The sequence below is a fragment of the Phyllobates terribilis genome, unplaced genomic scaffold (genome assembly GCF_046119375.1).
Source record: "Phyllobates terribilis strain yellow unplaced genomic scaffold, ASM4611937v1 Scaffold_169__1_contigs__length_4117513, whole genome shotgun sequence".
Lineage (NCBI taxonomy): Eukaryota > Metazoa > Chordata > Amphibia > Anura > Dendrobatidae > Phyllobates > Phyllobates terribilis.
In genome coordinates this window covers 1,584,786-1,602,695 of record NW_027362929.1, presented here as the reverse complement: position 1 = coordinate 1,602,695, position 17,910 = coordinate 1,584,786, and the positions used below count along the sequence as shown (strand labels likewise).

Here is a 17,910-nt window from a genome sequence, read left to right as displayed (position 1 = left end):
AGACAGCTGCTCGTTTCACCCCCCCCCCCCGCCTTAATTGGTTCTCCTCCCTTCCAACGGTGTTGAGGCGGGTGGGAACAGCCGGGGGTTGAGGGTACTGTGCTAAAAGAGGTGGAGTTATGCAGATCTAAAACGCGTGGATTGCAGCAGCAGCAAGCCGAAAAGTGCAGGCATGTGAGGGATCTAGAGGTTGACAGCATGTCTTCTTAACGGGAGTCCAGGTGGCCATCTCCACAAATGGACTTTTCAGAATCCTTGGGTGGCACCGTAGTCGGAAACCAATTCTGGTTATCGCTTCTCGGCCTTTTGGCTAAGATCAAGTGTAGTATCTGTTCTTATCAGTTTAATATCTGATACGTCCCCTATCTGGGGACCATATATTAAATGGATTTTTAGAACAGGGAGATGGAAAAAGAGCTTGCTCTGTCCACTCCACGCATTGACCTGGTATTGCAGTATCTCCAGGACCGGTGCACCCCTTCTTTAATGCAGTTTCTAAAATCAGAAAGAATTGAATTCAATGCTTTTTGTTCATTTTGCTTGTTTGTCGGATTTTGGGATGGACTCTTTGGCTTTGCTTTTCTTCTCCTCATTGGATTTTTCATGTTAAAAGTTGCAGAAGCCAGATGACAAGCTCATTTTGGTTCAACTTCAGCAACTGTGCATTGCATTGCCATGTAATGTAATGTAATGCAATGCTATCTATCTAGCTCTCCCTCTATACTTCCTTTTGGATAAACAGACATATTAGGCAAGCATTTTGGAGCTTTCACCTAAATAACTACAGGTGGTGAGATAAGCTGCACAATATAATTGACCTTTCAGTATATTGTTGCACACACACCATCTATTTAGCAAATGCCCTTGTAATCAACAGCAGCCTTTTAAACTCACCTGAGCTAACAGGTATGTGAGCTGGTTACTCTGCTGCGCTTAAAATTTCTTTTTTGGTTTGCTACAATGCCTTTTCTGAAACGTTGTCTCCCTCTGCTGGAACACTGACTTCTTTCATTTAATGCCTGCAGACTATAAAAGAGAAACCAACCCAAAAAGTTTGGTTGATTAGTCTGTGGCATTCTTTTAAACTGTTGCTTATGGCGGTCTCTGTGAGCTTCTCAGTGACATTCAGCCATCCAGGTATCCCGCCTGCAGTAGACGGAATGTGGCAATGGAACGCTGGCTGCGCGTGTCATAATAGGCTCTGAGCCTTTATATACCTGCGCACAGCAGCAGCCACCTTCAGTCTGCTGCTGGACAGCCAGCAGCAGCAGCAGCAGGAGAGGTAATTAATCAGCAACCCTCCTGCTAAGGGTAGACAGCTGCTCGTTCCACCTCCACCCCCCGCCTTAATTGGTTCTCCTCCCTTCCAATGGTGTTGAGGCGGGTGGGAACAGCCGGGGGTTGAGGGTACTGTGCTAAAAGAGGTGGAGTTATGCAGATCTAAAACGCGTGGATTGCAGCAGCAGCAAGCCGAAAAGTGCAGGCATGTGAGGGATCTAGAGGTTGACAGCATGTCTTCTTAACGGGAGTCCAGGTGGCCATCTCCACAAATGGACTTTTCAGAATCCTTGGGTGGCACCGTAGTCGGAAACCAATTCTGGTTATTGCTTCTCGGCCTTTTGGCTAAGATCAAGTGTAGTATCTGTTCTTATCAGTTTAATATCTGATACGTCCCCTATCTGGGGACCATATATTAAATGGATTTTTAGAACAGGGAGATGGAAAAAGAGCTTGCTCTGTCCACTCCACGCATTGACCTGGTATTGCAGTATCTCCAGGACCGGTGCACCCCTTCTTTAATGCAGTTTCTAAAATCAGAAAGAATTGAATTCAATGCTTTTTGTTCATTTTGCTTGTTTGTCGGATTTTGGGATGGACTCTTTGGCTTTGCTTTTCTTCTCCTCATTGGATTTTTCATGTTAAAAGTTGCAGAAGCCAGATGACAAGCTCATTTTGGTTCAACTTCAGCAACTGTGCATTGCATTGCCATGTAATGTAATGTAATGCAATGCTATCTATCTAGCTCTCCCTCTATACTTCCTTTTGGATAAACAGACATATTAGGCAAGCATTTTGGAGCTTTCACCTAAATAACTACAGGTGGTGAGATAAGCTGCACAATATAATTGACCTTTCAGTATATTGTTGCACACACACCATCTATTTAGCAAATGCCCTTGTTATCAACAGCAGCCTTTTAAACTCACCTGAGCTAACAGGTATGTGAGCTGGTTACTCTGCTGCGCTTAAAATTTCTTTTTTGGTTTGCTACAATGCCTTTTCTGAAACGTTGTCTCCCTCTGCTGGAACACTGACTTCTTTCATTTAATGCCTGCAGACTATAAAAGAGAAACCAACCCAAAAAGTTTGGTTGATTAGTCTGTGGCATTCTTTTAAACTGTTGCTTATGGCGGTCTCTGTGAGCTTCTCAGTGACATTCAGCCATCCAGGTATCCCGCCTGCAGTAGACGGAATGTGGCAATGGAACGCTGGCTGCGCGTGTCATAATAGGCTCTGAGCCTTTATATACCTGCGCACAGCAGCAGCCACCTTCAGTCTGCTGCTGGACAGCCAGCAGCAGCAGCAGCAGGAGAGGTAATTAATCAGCAACCCTCCTGCTAAGGGTAGACAGCTGCTCGTTCCACCCCCCCCCCCCCGCCTTAATTGGTTCTCCTCCCTTCCAACGGTGTTGAGGCGGGTGGGAACAGCCGGGGGTTGAGGGTACTGTGCTAAAAGAGGTGGAGTTATGCAGATCTAAAACGCGTGGATTGCAGCAGCAGCAAGCCGAAAAGTGCAGGCATGTGAGGGATCTAGAGGTTGACAGCATGTCTTCTTAACGGGAGTCCAGGTGGCCATCTCCACAAATGGACTTTTCAGAATCCTTGGGTGGCACCGTAGTCGGAAACCAATTCTGGTTATCGCTTCTCGGCCTTTTGGCTAAGATCAAGTGTAGTATCTGTTCTTATCAGTTTAATATCTGATACGTCCCCTATCTGGGGACCATATATTAAATGGAGTTTTAGAACAGGGAGATGGAAAAAGAGCTTGCTCTGTCCACTCCACGCATTGACCTGGTATTGCAGTATCTCCAGGACCGGTGCACCCCTTCTTTAATGCAGTTTCTAAAATCAGAAAGAATTGAATTCAATGCTTTTTGTTCATTTTGCTTGTTTGTCGGATTTTGGGATGGACTCTTTGGCTTTGCTTTTCTTCTCCTCATTGGATTTTTCATGTTAAAAGATGCAGAAGCCAGATGACAAGCTCATTTTGGTTCAACTTCAGCAACTGTGCATTGCATTGCCATGTAATGTAATGTAATGCAATGCTATCTATCTAGCTCTCCCTCTATACTTCCTTTTGGATAAACAGACATATTAGGCAAGCATTTTGGAGCTTTCACCTAAATAACTACAGGTGGTGAGATAAGCTGCACAATATAATTGACCTTTCAGTATATTGTTGCACACACACCATCTATTTAGCAAATGCCCTTGTTATCAACAGCAGCCTTTTAAACTCACCTGAGCTAACAGGTATGTGAGCTGGTTACTCTGCTGCGCTTAAAATTTCTTTTTTGGTTTGCTACAATGCCTTTTCTGAAACGTTGTCTCCCTCTGCTGGAACACTGACTTCTTTCATTTAATGCCTGCAGACTATAAAAGAGAAACCAACCCAAAAAGTTTGGTTGATTAGTCTGTGGCATTCTTTTAAACTGTTGCTTATGGCGGTCTCTGTGAGCTTCTCAGTGACATTCAGCCATCCAGGTATCCCGCCTGCAGTAGACGGAATGTGGCAATGGAACGCTGGCTGCGCGTGTCATAATAGGCTCTGAGCCTTTATATACCTGCGCACAGCAGCAGCCACCTTCAGTCTGCTGCTGGACAGCCAGCAGCAGCAGCAGCAGGAGAGGTAATTAATCAGCAACCCTCCTGCTAAGGGTAGACAGCTGCTCGTTCCACCCCCCCCCCCCCGACTTAATTGGTTCTCCTCCCTTCCAACGGTGTTGAGGCGGGTGGGAACAGCCGGGGGTTGAGGGTACTGTGCTAAAAGAGGTGGAGTTATGCAGATCTAAAACGCGTGGATTGCAGCAGCAGCAAGCCGAAAAGTGCAGGCATGTGAGGGATCTAGAGGTTGACAGCATGTCTTCTTAACGGGAGTCCAGGTGGCCATCTCCACAAATGGACTTTTCAGAATCCTTGGGTGGCACCGTAGTCGGAAACCAATTCTGGTTATCGCTTCTCGGCCTTTTGGCTAAGATCAAGTGTAGAATCTGTTCTTATCAGTTTAATATCTGATACGTCCCCTATCTGGGGACCATATATTAAATGGATTTTTAGAACAGGGAGATGGAAAAAGAGCTTGCTCTGTCCACTCCACGCATTGACCTGGTATTGCAGTATCTCCAGGACCGGTGCACCCCTTCTTTAATGCAGTTTCTAAAATCAGAAAGAATTGAATTCAATGCTTTTTGTTCATTTTGCTTGTTTGTCGGATTTTGGGATGGACTCTTTGGCTTTGCTTTTCTTCTCCTCATTGGATTTTTCATGTTAAAAGTTGCAGAAGCCAGATGACAAGCTCATTTTGGTTCAACTTCAGCAACTGTGCATTGCATTGCCATGTAATGTAATGTAATGCAATGCTATCTATCTAGCTCTCCCTCTATACTTCCTTTTGGATAAACAGACATATTAGGCAAGCATTTTGGAGCTTTCACCTAAATAACTACAGGTGGTGAGATAAGCTGCACAATATAATTGACCTTTCAGTATATTGTTGCACACACACCATCTATTTAGCAAATGCCCTTGTTATCAACAGCAGCCTTTTAAACTCACCTGAGCTAACAGGTATGTGAGCTGGTTACTCTGCTGCGCTTAAAATTTCTTTTTTGGTTTGCTACAATGCCTTTTCTGAAACGTTGTCTCCCTCTGCTGGAACACTGACTTCTTTCATTTAATGCCTGCAGACTATAAAAGAGAAACCAACCCAAAAAGTTTGGTTGATTAGTCTGTGGCATTCTTTTAAACTGTTGCTTATGGCGGTCTCTGTGAGCTTCTCAGTGACATTCAGCCATCCAGGTATCCCGCCTGCAGTAGACGGAATGTGGCAATGGAACGCTGGCTGCGCGTGTCATAATAGGCTCTGAGCCTTTATATACCTGCGCACAGCAGCAGCCACCTTCAGTCTGCTGCTGGACAGCCAGCAGCAGCAGCAGCAGGAGAGGTAATTAATCAGCAACCCTCCTGCTAAGGGTAGACAGCTGCTCGTTTCACCCCCCCCCCCCGCCTTAATTGGTTCTCCTCCCTTCCAACGGTGTTGAGGCGGGTGGGAACAGCCGGGGGTTGAGGGTACTGTGCTAAAAGAGGTGGAGTTATGCAGATCTAAAACGCGTGGATTGCAGCAGCAGCAAGCCGAAAAGTGCAGGCATGTGAGGGATCTAGAGGTTGACAGCATGTCTTCTTAACGGGAGTCCAGGTGGCCATCTCCACAAATGGACTTTTCAGAATCCTTGGGTGGCACCGTAGTCGGAAACCAATTCTGGTTATCGCTTCTCGGCCTTTTGGCTAAGATCAAGTGTAGTATCTGTTCTTATCAGTTTAATATTTGATACGTCCCCTATCTGGGGACCATATATTAAATGGATTTTTAGAACAGGGAGATGGAAAAAGAGCTTGCTCTGTCCACTCCACGCATTGACCTGGTATTTCAGTATCTCCAGGACCGGTGCACCCCTTCTTTAATGCAGTTTCTAAAATCAGAAAGAATTGAATTCAATGCTTTTTGTTCATTTTGCTTGTTTGTCGGATTTTGGGATGGACTCTTTGGCTTTGCTTTTCTTCTCCTCATTGGATTTTTCATGTTAAAAGTTGCAGAAGCCAGATGACAAGCTCATTTTGGTTCAACTTCAGCAACTGTGCATTGCATTGCCATGTAATGTAATGTAATGCAATGCTATCTATCTAGCTCTCCCTCTATACTTCCTTTTGGATAAACAGACATATTAGGCAAGCATTTTGGAGCTTTCACCTAAATAACTACAGGTGGTGAGATAAGCTGCACAATATAATTGACCTTTCAGTATATTGTTGCACACACACCATCTATTTAGCAAATGCCCTTGTTATCAACAGCAGCCTTTTAAACTCACCTGAGCTAACAGGTATGTGAGCTGGTTACTCTGCTGCGCTTAAAATTTCTTTTTTGGTTTGCTACAATGCCTTTTCTGAAACGTTGTCTCCCTCTGCTGGAACACTGACTTCTTTCATTTAATGCCTGCAGACTATAAAAGAGAAACCAACCCAAAAAGTTTGGTTGATTAGTCTGTGGCATTCTTTTAAACTGTTGCTTATGGCGGTCTCTGTGAGCTTCTCAGTGACATTCAGCCATCCAGGTATCCCGCCTGCAGTAGACGGAATGTGGCAATGGAACGCTGGCTGCGCGTGTCATAATAGGCTCTGAGCCTTTATATACCTGCGCACAGCAGCAGCCACCTTCAGTCTGCTGCTGGACAGCCAGCAGCAGCAGCAGCAGGAGAGGTAATTAATCAGCAACCCTCCTGCTAAGGGTAGACAGCTGCTCGTTCCACCTCCACCCCCCGCCTTAATTGGTTCTCCTCCCTTCCAACGGTGTTGAGGCGGGTGGGAACAGCCGGGGGTTGAGGGTACTGTGCTAAAAGAGGTGGAGTTATGCAGATCTAAAACGCGTGGATTGCAGCAGCAGCAAGCCGAAAAGTGCAGGCATGTGAGGGATCTAGAGGTTGACAGCATGTCTTCTTAACGGGAGTCCAGGTGGCCATCTCCACAAATGGACTTTTCAGAATCCTTGGGTGGCACCGTAGTCGGAAACCAATTCTGGTTATCGCTTCTCGGCCTTTTGGCTAAGATCAAGTGTAGTATCTGTTCTTATCAGTTTAATATCTGATACGTCCCCTATCTGGGGACCATATATTAAATGGATTTTTAGAACAGGGAGATGGAAAAAGAGCTTGCTCTGTCCACTCCACGCATTGACCTGGTATTGCAGTATCTCCAGGACCGGTGCACCCCTTCTTTAATGCAGTTTCTAAAATCAGAAAGAATTGAATTCAATGCTTTTTGTTCATTTTGCTTGTTTGTCGGATTTTGGGATGGACTCTTTGGCTTTGCTTTTCTTCTACTCATTGGATTTTTCATGTTAAAAGTTGCAGAAGCCAGATGACAAGCTCATTTTGGTTCAACTTCAGCAACTGTGCATTGCATTGCCATGTAATGTAATGTAATGCAATGCTATCTATCTAGCTCTCCCTCTATACTTCCTTTTGGATAAACAGACATATTATGCAAGCATTTTGGAGCTTTCACCTAAATAACTACAGGTGGTGAGATAAGCTGCACAATATAATTGACCTTTCAGTATATTGTTGCACACACACCATCTATTTAGCAAATGCCCTTGTTATCAACAGCAGCCTTTTAAACTCACCTGAGCTAACAGGTATGTGAGCTGGTTACTCTGCTGCGCTTAAAATTTCTTTTTTGGTTTGCTACAATGCCTTTTCTGAAACGTTGTCTCCCTCTGCTGGAACACTGACTTCTTTCATTTAATGCCTGCAGACTATAAAAGAGAAACCAACCCAAAAAGTTTGGTTGATTAGTCTGTGGCATTCTTTTAAACTGTTGCTTATGGCGGTCTCTGTGAGCTTCTCAGTGACATTCAGCCATCCAGGTATCCCGCCTGCAGTAGACGGAATGTGGCAATGGAACGCTGGCTGCGCGTGTCATAATAGGCTCTGAGCCTTTATATACCTGCGCACAGCAGCAGCCACCTTCAGTCTGCTGCTGGACAGCCAGCAGCAGCAGCAGCAGGAGAGGTAATTAATCAGCAACCCTCCTGCTAAGGGTAGACAGCTGCTCGTTCCACCCCCCCCCCGCCTTAATTGGTTCTCCTCCCTTCCAACGGTGTTGAGGCGGGTGGGAACAGCCGGGGGTTGAGGGTACTGTGCTAAAAGAGGTGGAGTTATGCAGATCTAAAACGCGTGGATTGCAGCAGCAGCAAGCCGAAAAGTGCAGGCATGTGAGGGATCTAGAGGTTGACAGCATGTCTTCTTAACGGGAGTCCAGGTGGCCATCTCCACAAATGGACTTTTCAGAATCCTTGGGTGGCACCGTAGTCGGAAACCAATTCTGGTTATCGCTTCTCGGCCTTTTGGCTAAGATCAAGTGTAGTATCTGTTCTTATCAGTTTAATATCTGATACGTCCCCTATCTGGGAACCATATATTAAATGGATTTTTAGAACAGGGAGATGGAAAAAGAGCTTGCTCTGTCCACTCCACGCATTGACCTGGTATTGCAGTATCTCCAGGACCGGTGCACCCCTTCTTTAATGCAGTTTCTAAAATCAGAAAGAATTGAATTCAATGCTTTTTGTTCATTTTGCTTGTTTGTCGGATTTTGGGATGGACTCTTTGGCTTTGCTTTTCTTCTCCTCATTGGATTTTTCATGTTAAAAGTTGCAGAAGCCAGATGACAAGCTCATTTTGGTTCAACTTCAGCAACTGTGCATTGCATTGCCATGTAATGTAATGTAATGCAATGCTATCTATCTAGCTCTCCCTCTATACTTCCTTTTGGATAAACAGACATATTAGGCAAGCATTTTGGAGCTTTCACCTAAATAACTACAGGTGGTGAGATAAGCTGCACAATATAATTGACCTTTCAGTATATTGTTGCACACACACCATCTATTTAGCAAATGCCCTTGTTATCAACAGCAGCCTTTTAAACTCACCTGAGCTAACAGGTATGTGAGCTGGTTACTCTGCTGCGCTTAAAATTTCTTTTTTGGTTTGCTACAATGCCTTTTCTGAAACGTTGTCTCCCTCTGCTGGAACACTGACTTCTTTCATTTAATGCCTGCAGACTATAAAAGAGAAACCAACCCAAAAAGTTTGGTTGATTAGTCTGTGGCATTCTTTTAAACTGTTGCTTATGGCGGTCTCTGTGAGCTTCTCAGTGACATTCAGCCATCCAGGTATCCCGCCTGCAGTAGACGGAATGTGGCAATGGAACGCTGGCTGCGCGTGTCATAATAGGCTCTGAGCCTTTATATACCTGCGCACAGCAGCAGCCACCTTCAGTCTGCTGCTGGACAGCCAGCAGCAGCAGCAGCAGGAGAGGTAATTAATCAGCAACCCTCCTGCTAAGGGTAGACAGCTGCTCGTTCCACCCCCCCCCCCCCGCCTTAATTGGTTCTCCTCCCTTCCAACGGTGTTGAGGCGGGTGGGAACAGCCGGGGGTTGAGGGTACTGTGCTAAAAGAGGTGGAGTTATGCAGATCTAAAACGCGTGGATTGCAGCAGCAGCAAGCCGAAAAGTGCAGGCATGTGAGGGATCTAGAGGTTGACAGCATGTCTTCTTAACGGGAGTCCAGGTGGCCATCTCCACAAATGGACTTTTCAGAATCCTTGGGTGGCACCGTAGTCGGAAACCAATTCTGGTTATCGCTTCTCGGCCTTTTGGCTAAGATCAAGTGTAGTATCTGTTCTTATCAGTTTAATATCTGATACGTCCCCTATCTGGGGACCATATATTAAATGGATTTTTAGAACAGGGAGATGGAAAAAGAGCTTGCTCTGTCCACTCCACGCATTGACCTGGTATTGCAGTATCTCCAGGACCGGTGCACCCCTTCTTTAATGCAGTTTCTAAAATCAGAAAGAATTGAATTCAATGCTTTTTGTTCATTTTGCTTGTTTGTTGGATTTTGGGATGGACTCTTTGGCTTTGCTTTTCTTCTCCTCATTGGATTTTTCATGTTAAAAGTTGCAGAAGCCAGATGACAAGCTCATTTTGGTTCAACTTCAGCAACTGTGCATTGCATTGCCATGTAATGTAATGTAATGCAATGCTATCTATCTAGCTCTCCCTCTATACTTCCTTTTGGATAAACAGACATATTAGGCAAGCATTTTGGAGCTTTCACCTAAATAACTACAGGTGGTGAGATAAGCTGCACAATATAATTAACCTTTCAGTATATTGTTGCACACACACCATCTATTTAGCAAATGCCCTTGTTATCAACAGCAGCCTTTTAAACTCACCTGAGCTAACAGGTATGTGAGCTGGTTACTCTGCTGCGCTTAAAATTTCTTTTTTGGTTTGCTACAATGTCTTTTCTGAAACGTTGTCTCCCTCTGCTGGAACACTGACTTCTTTCATTTAATGCCTGCAGACTATAAAAGAGAAACCAACCCAAAAAGTTTGGTTGATTAGTCTGTGGCATTCTTTTAAACTGTTGCTTATGGCGGTCTCTGTGAGCTTCTCAGTGACATTCAGCCATCCAGGTATCCCGCCTGCAGTAGACGGAATGTGGCAATGGAACGCTGGCTGCGCGTGTCATAATAGGCTCTGAGCCTTTATATACCTGCGCACAGCAGCAGCCACCTTCAGTCTGCTGCTGGACAGCCAGCAGCAGCAGCAGCAGGAGAGGTAATTAATCAGCAACCCTCCTGCTAAGGGTAGACAGCTGCTCGTTCCACCCCCCCCCCCGCCTTAATTGGTTCTCCTCCCTTCCAACGGTGTTGAGGCGGGTGGGAACAGCCGGGGGTTGAGGGTACTGTGCTAAAAGAGGTGGAGTTATGCAGATCTAAAACGCGTGGATTGCAGCAGCAGCAAGCCGAAAAGTGCAGGCATGTGAGGGATCTAGAGGTTGACAGCATGTCTTCTTAACGGGAGTCCAGGTGGCCATCTCCACAAATGGACTTTTCAGAATCCTTGGGTGGCACCGTAGTCGGAAACCAATTCTGGTTATCGCTTCTCGGCCTTTTGGCTAAGATCAAGTGTAGTATCTATCCTTATCAGTTTAATATCTGATACGTCCCCTATCTGGGGACCATATATTAAATGGATTTTTAGAACAGGGAGATGGAAAAAGAGCTTGCTCTGTCCACTCCACGCATTGACCTGGTATTGCAGTATCTCCAGGACCGGTGCACCCCTTCTTTAATGCAGTTTCTAAAATCAGAAAGAATTGAATTCAATGCTTTTTGTTCATTTTGCTTGTTTGTCGGATTTTGGGATGGACTCTTTGGCTTTGCTTTTCTTCTCCTCATTGGATTTTTCATGTTAAAAGTTGCAGAAGCCAGATGACAAGCTCATTTTGGTTCAACTTCAGCAACTGTGCATTGCATTGCCATGTAATGTAATGTAATGCAATGCTATCTATCTAGCTCTCCCTCTATACTTCCTTTTGGATAAACAGACATATTAGGCAAGCATTTTGGAGCTTTCACCTAAATAACTACAGGTGGTGAGATAAGCTGCACAATATAATTGACCTTTCAGTATATTGTTGCACACACACCATCTATTTAGCAAATGCCCTTGTTATCAACAGCAGCCTTTTAAACTCACCTGAGCTAACAGGTATGTGAGCTGGTTACTCTGCTGCGCTTAAAATTTCTTTTTTGGTTTGCTACAATGCCTTTTCTGAAACGTTGTCTCCCTCTGCTGGAACACTGACTTCTTTCATTTAATGCCTGCAGACTATAAAAGAGAAACCAACCCAAAAAGTTTGGTTGATTAGTCTGTGGCATTCTTTTAAACTGTTGCTTATGGCGGTCTCTGTGAGCTTCTCAGTGACATTCAGCCATCCAGGTATCCCGCCTGCAGTAGACGGAATGTGGCAATGGAACGCTGGCTGCGCGTGTCATAATAGGCTCTGAGCCTTTATATACCTGCGCACAGCAGCAGCCACCTTCAGTCTGCTGCTGGACAGCCAGCAGCAGCAGCAGCAGGAGAGGTAATTAATCAGCAACCCTCCTGCTAAGGGTAGACAGCTGCTCGTTCCACCCCCCCCCCCCCCCGCCTTAATTGGTTCTCCTCCCTTCCAACGGTGTTGAGGCGGGTGGGAACAGCCGGGGGTTGAGGGTACTGTGCTAAAAGAGGTGGAGTTATGCAGATCTAAAACGCGTGGATTGCAGCAGCAGCAAGCCGAAAAGTGCAGGCATGTGAGGGATCTAGAGGTTGACAGCATGTCTTCTTAACGGGAGTCCAGGTGGCCATCTCCACAAATGGACTTTTCAGAATCCTTGGGTGGCACCGTAGTCGGAAACCAATTCTGGTTATCGCTTCTCGGCCTTTTGGCACGATCTATCAGGTTTACCTGTGTGGTCTTGCCTGTGAGGTGCTCTTGGTACCCTTTCTCTCGGCCTGGGGGGATCGTTCCTTTTCGGAGGGACTTAACCCCCCTGCTGCTATTGGGAGGAAGGATTAGTCCGGGAGCAACGGGAAGGGATCCCATGAAGGCTTGCGCCTTTCAGAGAGAAGAGTCGGTACGTTCCTGAGTGAAGGATGCCGGCAACGCTCACATATTCATCGGGTGATGCCCGGATGCGGAACACCGTGAGGATTGAAGTTGGAGCAGGATCGAGGACGGAGAAGAATTTGGATTACATCTGCCATAGGATTCTGCTTGGAGTTCTGGAGTTTCGGCGGGAAGACATATTCTGCTTCCAGGACAATGAGTACAAGGGGACTTACACCATCACCTTCAAGAGCCAGGGATGCTGTCACCAACTCGTACAAAAGGTAAATGAGAAAAACTACTTGGATGAATTGGATGGACTAACCTTTTGTCTCTTGTATGCCTATGACGAGATCCCTATCGTGGTGCATTTCCCGAACCCCTTTGTGGAAGCTGCAGACATCTCGACCTACCTTATCCGTTATTGTGACGATCTGAGATACCTGGGCACTGTGAAGAACGCGGTAGGCTTCTGGTGCGGCAAGAGGAGGTACATGGCCCGTCTAAAGAGGGACCCATGCGGAGTGGGAGGAATGCTACACCCTCCCTCAACATTTGTGATCGGTAAGAGCAGAGGCTACTTATTTTACCCTGGAATGCCGGTATGTTGCAGGAACTGTGGACAAATGGGTCATACCCAAACGTCCTGCACGGGCAGGAAAGTAGACCGCTGCAATAATTGCAGCTGTTACGGACATTTAATGAAGGACTGTCCCGCTGGGAGGAAATGCAATCTTTGTGGTGAGGCGGGGCACATGTTCCGAGGATGCCCCAACAGGACCAGGACCAGGACCTACGCAGAAGCTGCATCTTCTGCAGCTGAGCCGATGCGCCCGCCGGTCTTCACTGGCGGGCCGGCGTCGGAGGGCGGTTCGAAGGGCGAGAAGGCTGGGATGGAGCAGGGAGCCGGAGGCCCCTCTGGGGCGGCCCCTGCATCGAAGTCCCTTAACGATGGGCGTTCCTCGCATGGACCGGAGCGGAGGGGTCCTCCTTCTGGGAGGGTACCCTCCGTGTCGATGGTTCCCGATACCGATCCTGTTGGGCTGGAGGGTGGTGCCCCTGTGCGGTTGGCTACAGGGGACCACGCAGCGATGGCCTCAGGATCTTCCAGGGCGATTAGCCAGCCAGATGAGGGGGCTTTGCTTCTAGGTGGCGAACATCAGGGAATCGGTGTTGGTGATCTTATCCTGATGGACCAGTCTCTCCCCCTGGAGGAGGTGGAGGAAGAGGAGGACTGCACCAGTGACCTAGTGGAGTCTGCCCCGAAAAAGAGACGGAATGTCGAAGCCCCAGCGTCTCCTGGAATGTGGCTGGGAACCGTGACCTACGAGGGGGCAACCGCCGGCTCAAAGAATATCGAGTCGTTTGGGTCCTCTAGCCCGGATGTCCTGGAGCAATTTGACATACAGGGCTTTGAGTCAGGTGTCCTCATGGAAGATCCACCACCCTGACCTATGAATGCCGACATTAAGACTTGTCTCACTGAATGTGAGGTCATTAAAGAGCCCAGTTCGTAGGGCTGCTCTATTCAAGTATTTAGAAACCGCTGACTTTGACATTTGTTTATTACAGGAATGCGGGATACAACATGCACTAAATTATAATGACATCAAGACAGATTGGAGACTGGGGCCCTCCATCTGGTCTGGCTCCAATGACAACAAGTCAGCGGGGGTGGGCTTCCTCTGTCGTGGGAGAAATATTACTGTAAATGCTGTCACAGAAATAGTACCAGGCAGAGTGGTTTTAGTGCATTTTAAATTTAATGGTTTTACCCTACGTGTAATGAATATTTATGCTCCCCCTGATAAGCAAGAGAGAATTAATTTATTTGGGATATTGCCATTGTACTGTACTGGGTCATCTCCCCTGATCGTAGGGGGTGATTTTAATTGTCTTTGAGCTAGTGAACAACGAGCGGGGGGTGACCCTTTACGCAAATTGGATAAGTCATGTCATCTATTGAAAGATTTTATAACTGATTTTAAATTATGCGATGCGTGGAGGTCACTCCTGCCGACGGACCCTGGTTATACGTGGTCCGGAAGAGGGGTGTCCTCCAGGATCGATTTTATTTTCCTATCAGATGATTTTAACCCTGTAAAATGTGTTTTAACATCAAATATATTTTCTGACCATAAGGGCTTGAAGGTGCACCTAGAATACCGGGATGAACAGAGGGTCAACAGGGGCCTCTGGCGTCTAAGTACTTACCTGCTGGAGGACCCTCTGATTCGACAAGACTTTGGTAAAGCCTATCAAGCCTGGCGGCGACAAAAACCTTCTGATGCCCCTATGGTAACCTGGTGGGAAAATTTGAAAAAAAAAGTCAGAATGTTTTTTATAAAAGCAGGGAGACGTAAAGCTAGAGAGAAAAAAAGATGTTTTAGTGATCTTAACACCAAACTACAAACACTTTTTAAATTCAAAGAGCTAGGGGTGGAGGTGGGAGATGATATTGCTAGCCTAAAAACTGAAATCCAGAACTGCATAGACACAAAGGGGAAAGAGATTATTTTTAACTCTAGAGTGCAGCACTTGGAGGAGGGGGAGAAGTGCTCTCGCTTCTTCTTCAAAAAAGTCATGGATAAAAGAGAAGTGATCACAAATCTAGAGGGTGAAACATCTATGCAGGGAATGTTGAATGCTACTTTTAACTTTTATAAGCATCTTTTTAGTAAAAAGTGTATAGATGAGTCCTTTTTATCTGATGCTCTTAATGATCTCGATTTTAAGTTAAATTTTACAGACCAGGAGTTTTTAGAACGCGATATTGTTTTAGAGGAATTATTTTATGTTTTTAAAAGTTTCTCTAAGGGTAAAGCACCTGGGTGTGATGGACTACCTGTAGAGTTTTATCTTACTTTTTGGGACATTTTAAAAGAGGACCTTTTTATGCTTTTTAAAGAAGTTTTTATTTGTGAACAGTTGCCATTTTCGTGGAGGAGAGGAGTGGTGTCTTTGATATATAAAAAAGGTGATCGCAGTGCTCTAGCGAATTGGAGACCCATAACTCTCCTAAACGTTGATTACAAGGTACTTGCTAAGGTGGTTGCAAACCGGCTCAGGAATGTCATTGCCAAACTAATCCAGCCTGAGCAGGTTTGTAGTGTACCAGGCAGAAGTATTTCAGAGGTTTTAAACGTATTAAGGGATGTAATTTGGTATTCCAGAGACCGGGGTCAAAATGTAGCTCTTTTAGCCCTAGATTTTGAAAAAGCTTTCGATAGAGTCTCTCATAGATTTCTTTTTAGAGTTTTAAAAAGAATGGGTATCCCTAATATGCTTTTAAATTGTATTAAGATTTTATATAAAAATTGTTTTAGTCAAATTTCTCTTAATGGCTTTTTAACAGATGGAGTTCCCCTTGAGTCCGGAGTGAAGCAGGGATGCCCCTTGTCGCCCATCCTGTTCATCTTCGCCATGGAGCCCCTGCTGAGCGCAATAAGGAAAGACAAAGTGATTAGAGGGGTTCCTGTTCCTGGCGGAGGTGGCAGTGATGTGAGAGTCTTTGGCTACATGGATGACGTGACGGTTGTGTGCGTGGATCCTGCTTCCCTCCGGAGGGCGGTGTTGCGCATTGAATTTTTTTCCCAGGCATCCGGGTTTAAACTTAATTTAAATAAATCTGAATGTCTGACTTTGGGATCCTGGGACACCGCCCAACTCCCGCAGCTCACTATAAAACGAGACAATGTAAAAATTCTTGGAGTTGTTTTTAACGAGGAGAATGTGGGAACTCAAAGCTGGGAGAATGTCATAGAAAAAATGTCAAAGAAAATATCATTTTGGGGTTTGAGGTCCCTAACAATGGAGGGGAAAATTTTAATTATAAAATCAGTGTTGTTACCCCTCATACTGTATATAGCTATGGTGTACCCCCCCTCTGATGTTTTAATTAAAAAAATGACTAGGATGATCTTTATGTTTTTATGGAACTCCAAAATGGAAAAATTAAGGAGAGAAATAATGAGGAAGAATAAAATGAACGGCGGAAGGGATGTCCCCGATTTACATATTTATTTGAATTTAAATTATTTCTGCTTTTGTTTCAAACATTTTAATGGTAATAGTGCGCTAAGTTATTTTTTAAAATATACTTGTGGGATGATTTTTAAAAGATGGTTTAAGTTGTCGTTGAATTCCCCTGTTTTACTATGCCCCCCCAAACACCAAGCAATCTTAGAAAAGACTGTTCGATTTTATAGCCTTGGTGATTTTAATATGGACATTTTTAAAGACCACAAGAAGCTTTTATCTTTTCTGAGGAGGAATGAAGATGTGACCCCCATAGTAAATTTCTCAGAAGAGAGATCGAAGCAAGTTTGGAAGAATGTCTTCGGGAAATTCTTAGCAAATGGACATAAGGACATCGCATGGATGGTGGTCCACCAGTGCCTCCCCACCAGAGAGTTTCAACACAGGAGAGGCCTGGTGGCCAGAGCAAAATGCCCCAGAGACTCATGTGTTTATGACGAAACCACCTTGCACCTTATGTGGAATTGCCCATTTGCACAGGAACTTTGGCACAAAGTTGGGATTCTTTTAAAATGGACTTGCGGTTTAAGAGATTTTAACCATGAATATGTTTTATATGGCCTTTTTAAATGTCCGACCCCTCAACAGTATTGTATATGTTGGTGTATGATTAACTGTTTTAAAGACGCCCTTTGGAAGGCACGCAATATTTTACTTTTTAAACGTGACGCTATTTCTGTGAAGGATTGTCTTAAAATTGCTTTTAGTCAGATGTATATTTATTACTTGAGGGATGTCAAATGTATTGGGAGGAGGGATGCTAATCGTATATGGGGTTTTTATGGGTGGAATTCTGTGTTTTAATAATGTACTGTTTGTGTTGTTGTTTTTGATTGTAAACCATCTTTTACGCACTTAATAAAATATGTTGAAACCTGATCTGTTCTTATCAGTTTAATATCTGATACGTCCCCTATCTGGGGACCATATATTAAATGGATTTTTAGAACAGGGAGATGGAAAAAGAGCTTGCTCTGTCCACTCCACGCATTGACCTGGTATTGCAGTATCTCCAGGACCGGTGCACCCCTTCTTTAATGCAGTTTCTAAAATCAGAAAGAATTGAATTCAATGCTTTTTGTTCATTTTGCTTGTTTGTCGGATTTTGGGATGGACTCTTTGGCTTTGCTTTTCTTCTCCTCATTGGATTTTTCATGTTAAAAGTTGCAGAAGCCAGATGACAAGCTCATTTTGGTTCAACTTCAGCAACTGTGCATTGCATTGCCATGTAATGTAATGTAATGCAATGCTATCTATCTAGCTCTCCCTCTATACTTCCTTTTGGATAAACAGACATATTAGGCAAGCATTTTGGAGCTTTCACCTAAATAACTACAGGTGGTGAGATAAGCTACACAATATAATTGACCTTTCAGTATATTGTTGCACACACACCATCTATTTAGCAAATGCCCTTGTTATCAACAGCAGCCTTTTAAACTCACCTGAGCTAACAGGTATGTGAGCTGGTTACTCTGCTGCGCTTAAAATTTCTTTTTTGGTTTGCTACAATGCCTTTTCTGAAACGTTGTCTCCCTCTGCTGGAACACTGACTTCTTTCATTTAATGCCTGCAGACTATA

The 17,910-nt window shown here is 44.9% G+C and overlaps 10 non-coding genes across 10 annotated transcripts; all 10 read left to right on the top strand.

Moving 5' to 3' along the window:
- The first annotated feature begins 290 nt into the window (after positions 1 to 290).
- On the top strand, positions 291 to 481 carry LOC141208555 (U2 spliceosomal RNA). The gene has a single exon (XR_012278780.1). It is a non-coding gene; the product is annotated as a U2 spliceosomal RNA (small nuclear RNA).
- A 1,122-nt stretch (positions 482 to 1,603) lies between these two features.
- On the top strand, positions 1,604 to 1,794 carry LOC141209885 (U2 spliceosomal RNA). The gene has a single exon (XR_012280073.1). It is a non-coding gene; the product is annotated as a U2 spliceosomal RNA (small nuclear RNA).
- A 1,123-nt stretch (positions 1,795 to 2,917) lies between these two features.
- LOC141210129 (U2 spliceosomal RNA) lies at positions 2,918 to 3,108 on the top strand. Its single transcript, XR_012280306.1, has one exon. It is a non-coding gene; the product is annotated as a U2 spliceosomal RNA (small nuclear RNA).
- Positions 3,109 to 4,231: 1,123 nt separating this feature from the next.
- On the top strand, positions 4,232 to 4,422 carry LOC141210115 (U2 spliceosomal RNA). The gene has a single exon (XR_012280293.1). It is a non-coding gene; the product is annotated as a U2 spliceosomal RNA (small nuclear RNA).
- Positions 4,423 to 5,544: 1,122 nt separating this feature from the next.
- LOC141210368 (U2 spliceosomal RNA) lies at positions 5,545 to 5,735 on the top strand. Its single transcript, XR_012280540.1, has one exon. It is a non-coding gene; the product is annotated as a U2 spliceosomal RNA (small nuclear RNA).
- A 1,122-nt stretch (positions 5,736 to 6,857) lies between these two features.
- On the top strand, positions 6,858 to 7,048 carry LOC141208554 (U2 spliceosomal RNA). Its single transcript, XR_012278779.1, has one exon. It is a non-coding gene; the product is annotated as a U2 spliceosomal RNA (small nuclear RNA).
- A 1,120-nt stretch (positions 7,049 to 8,168) lies between these two features.
- LOC141210232 (U2 spliceosomal RNA) lies at positions 8,169 to 8,359 on the top strand. The gene has a single exon (XR_012280406.1). It is a non-coding gene; the product is annotated as a U2 spliceosomal RNA (small nuclear RNA).
- A 1,123-nt stretch (positions 8,360 to 9,482) lies between these two features.
- Positions 9,483 to 9,673, top strand: LOC141208553 (U2 spliceosomal RNA). Its single transcript, XR_012278778.1, has one exon. It is a non-coding gene; the product is annotated as a U2 spliceosomal RNA (small nuclear RNA).
- A 1,121-nt stretch (positions 9,674 to 10,794) lies between these two features.
- Positions 10,795 to 10,985, top strand: LOC141210463 (U2 spliceosomal RNA). Its single transcript, XR_012280631.1, has one exon. It is a non-coding gene; the product is annotated as a U2 spliceosomal RNA (small nuclear RNA).
- A 6,185-nt stretch (positions 10,986 to 17,170) lies between these two features.
- On the top strand, positions 17,171 to 17,360 carry LOC141210625 (U2 spliceosomal RNA). Its single transcript, XR_012280773.1, has one exon. It is a non-coding gene; the product is annotated as a U2 spliceosomal RNA (small nuclear RNA).
- Positions 17,361 to 17,910: the final 550 nt, after the last annotated feature.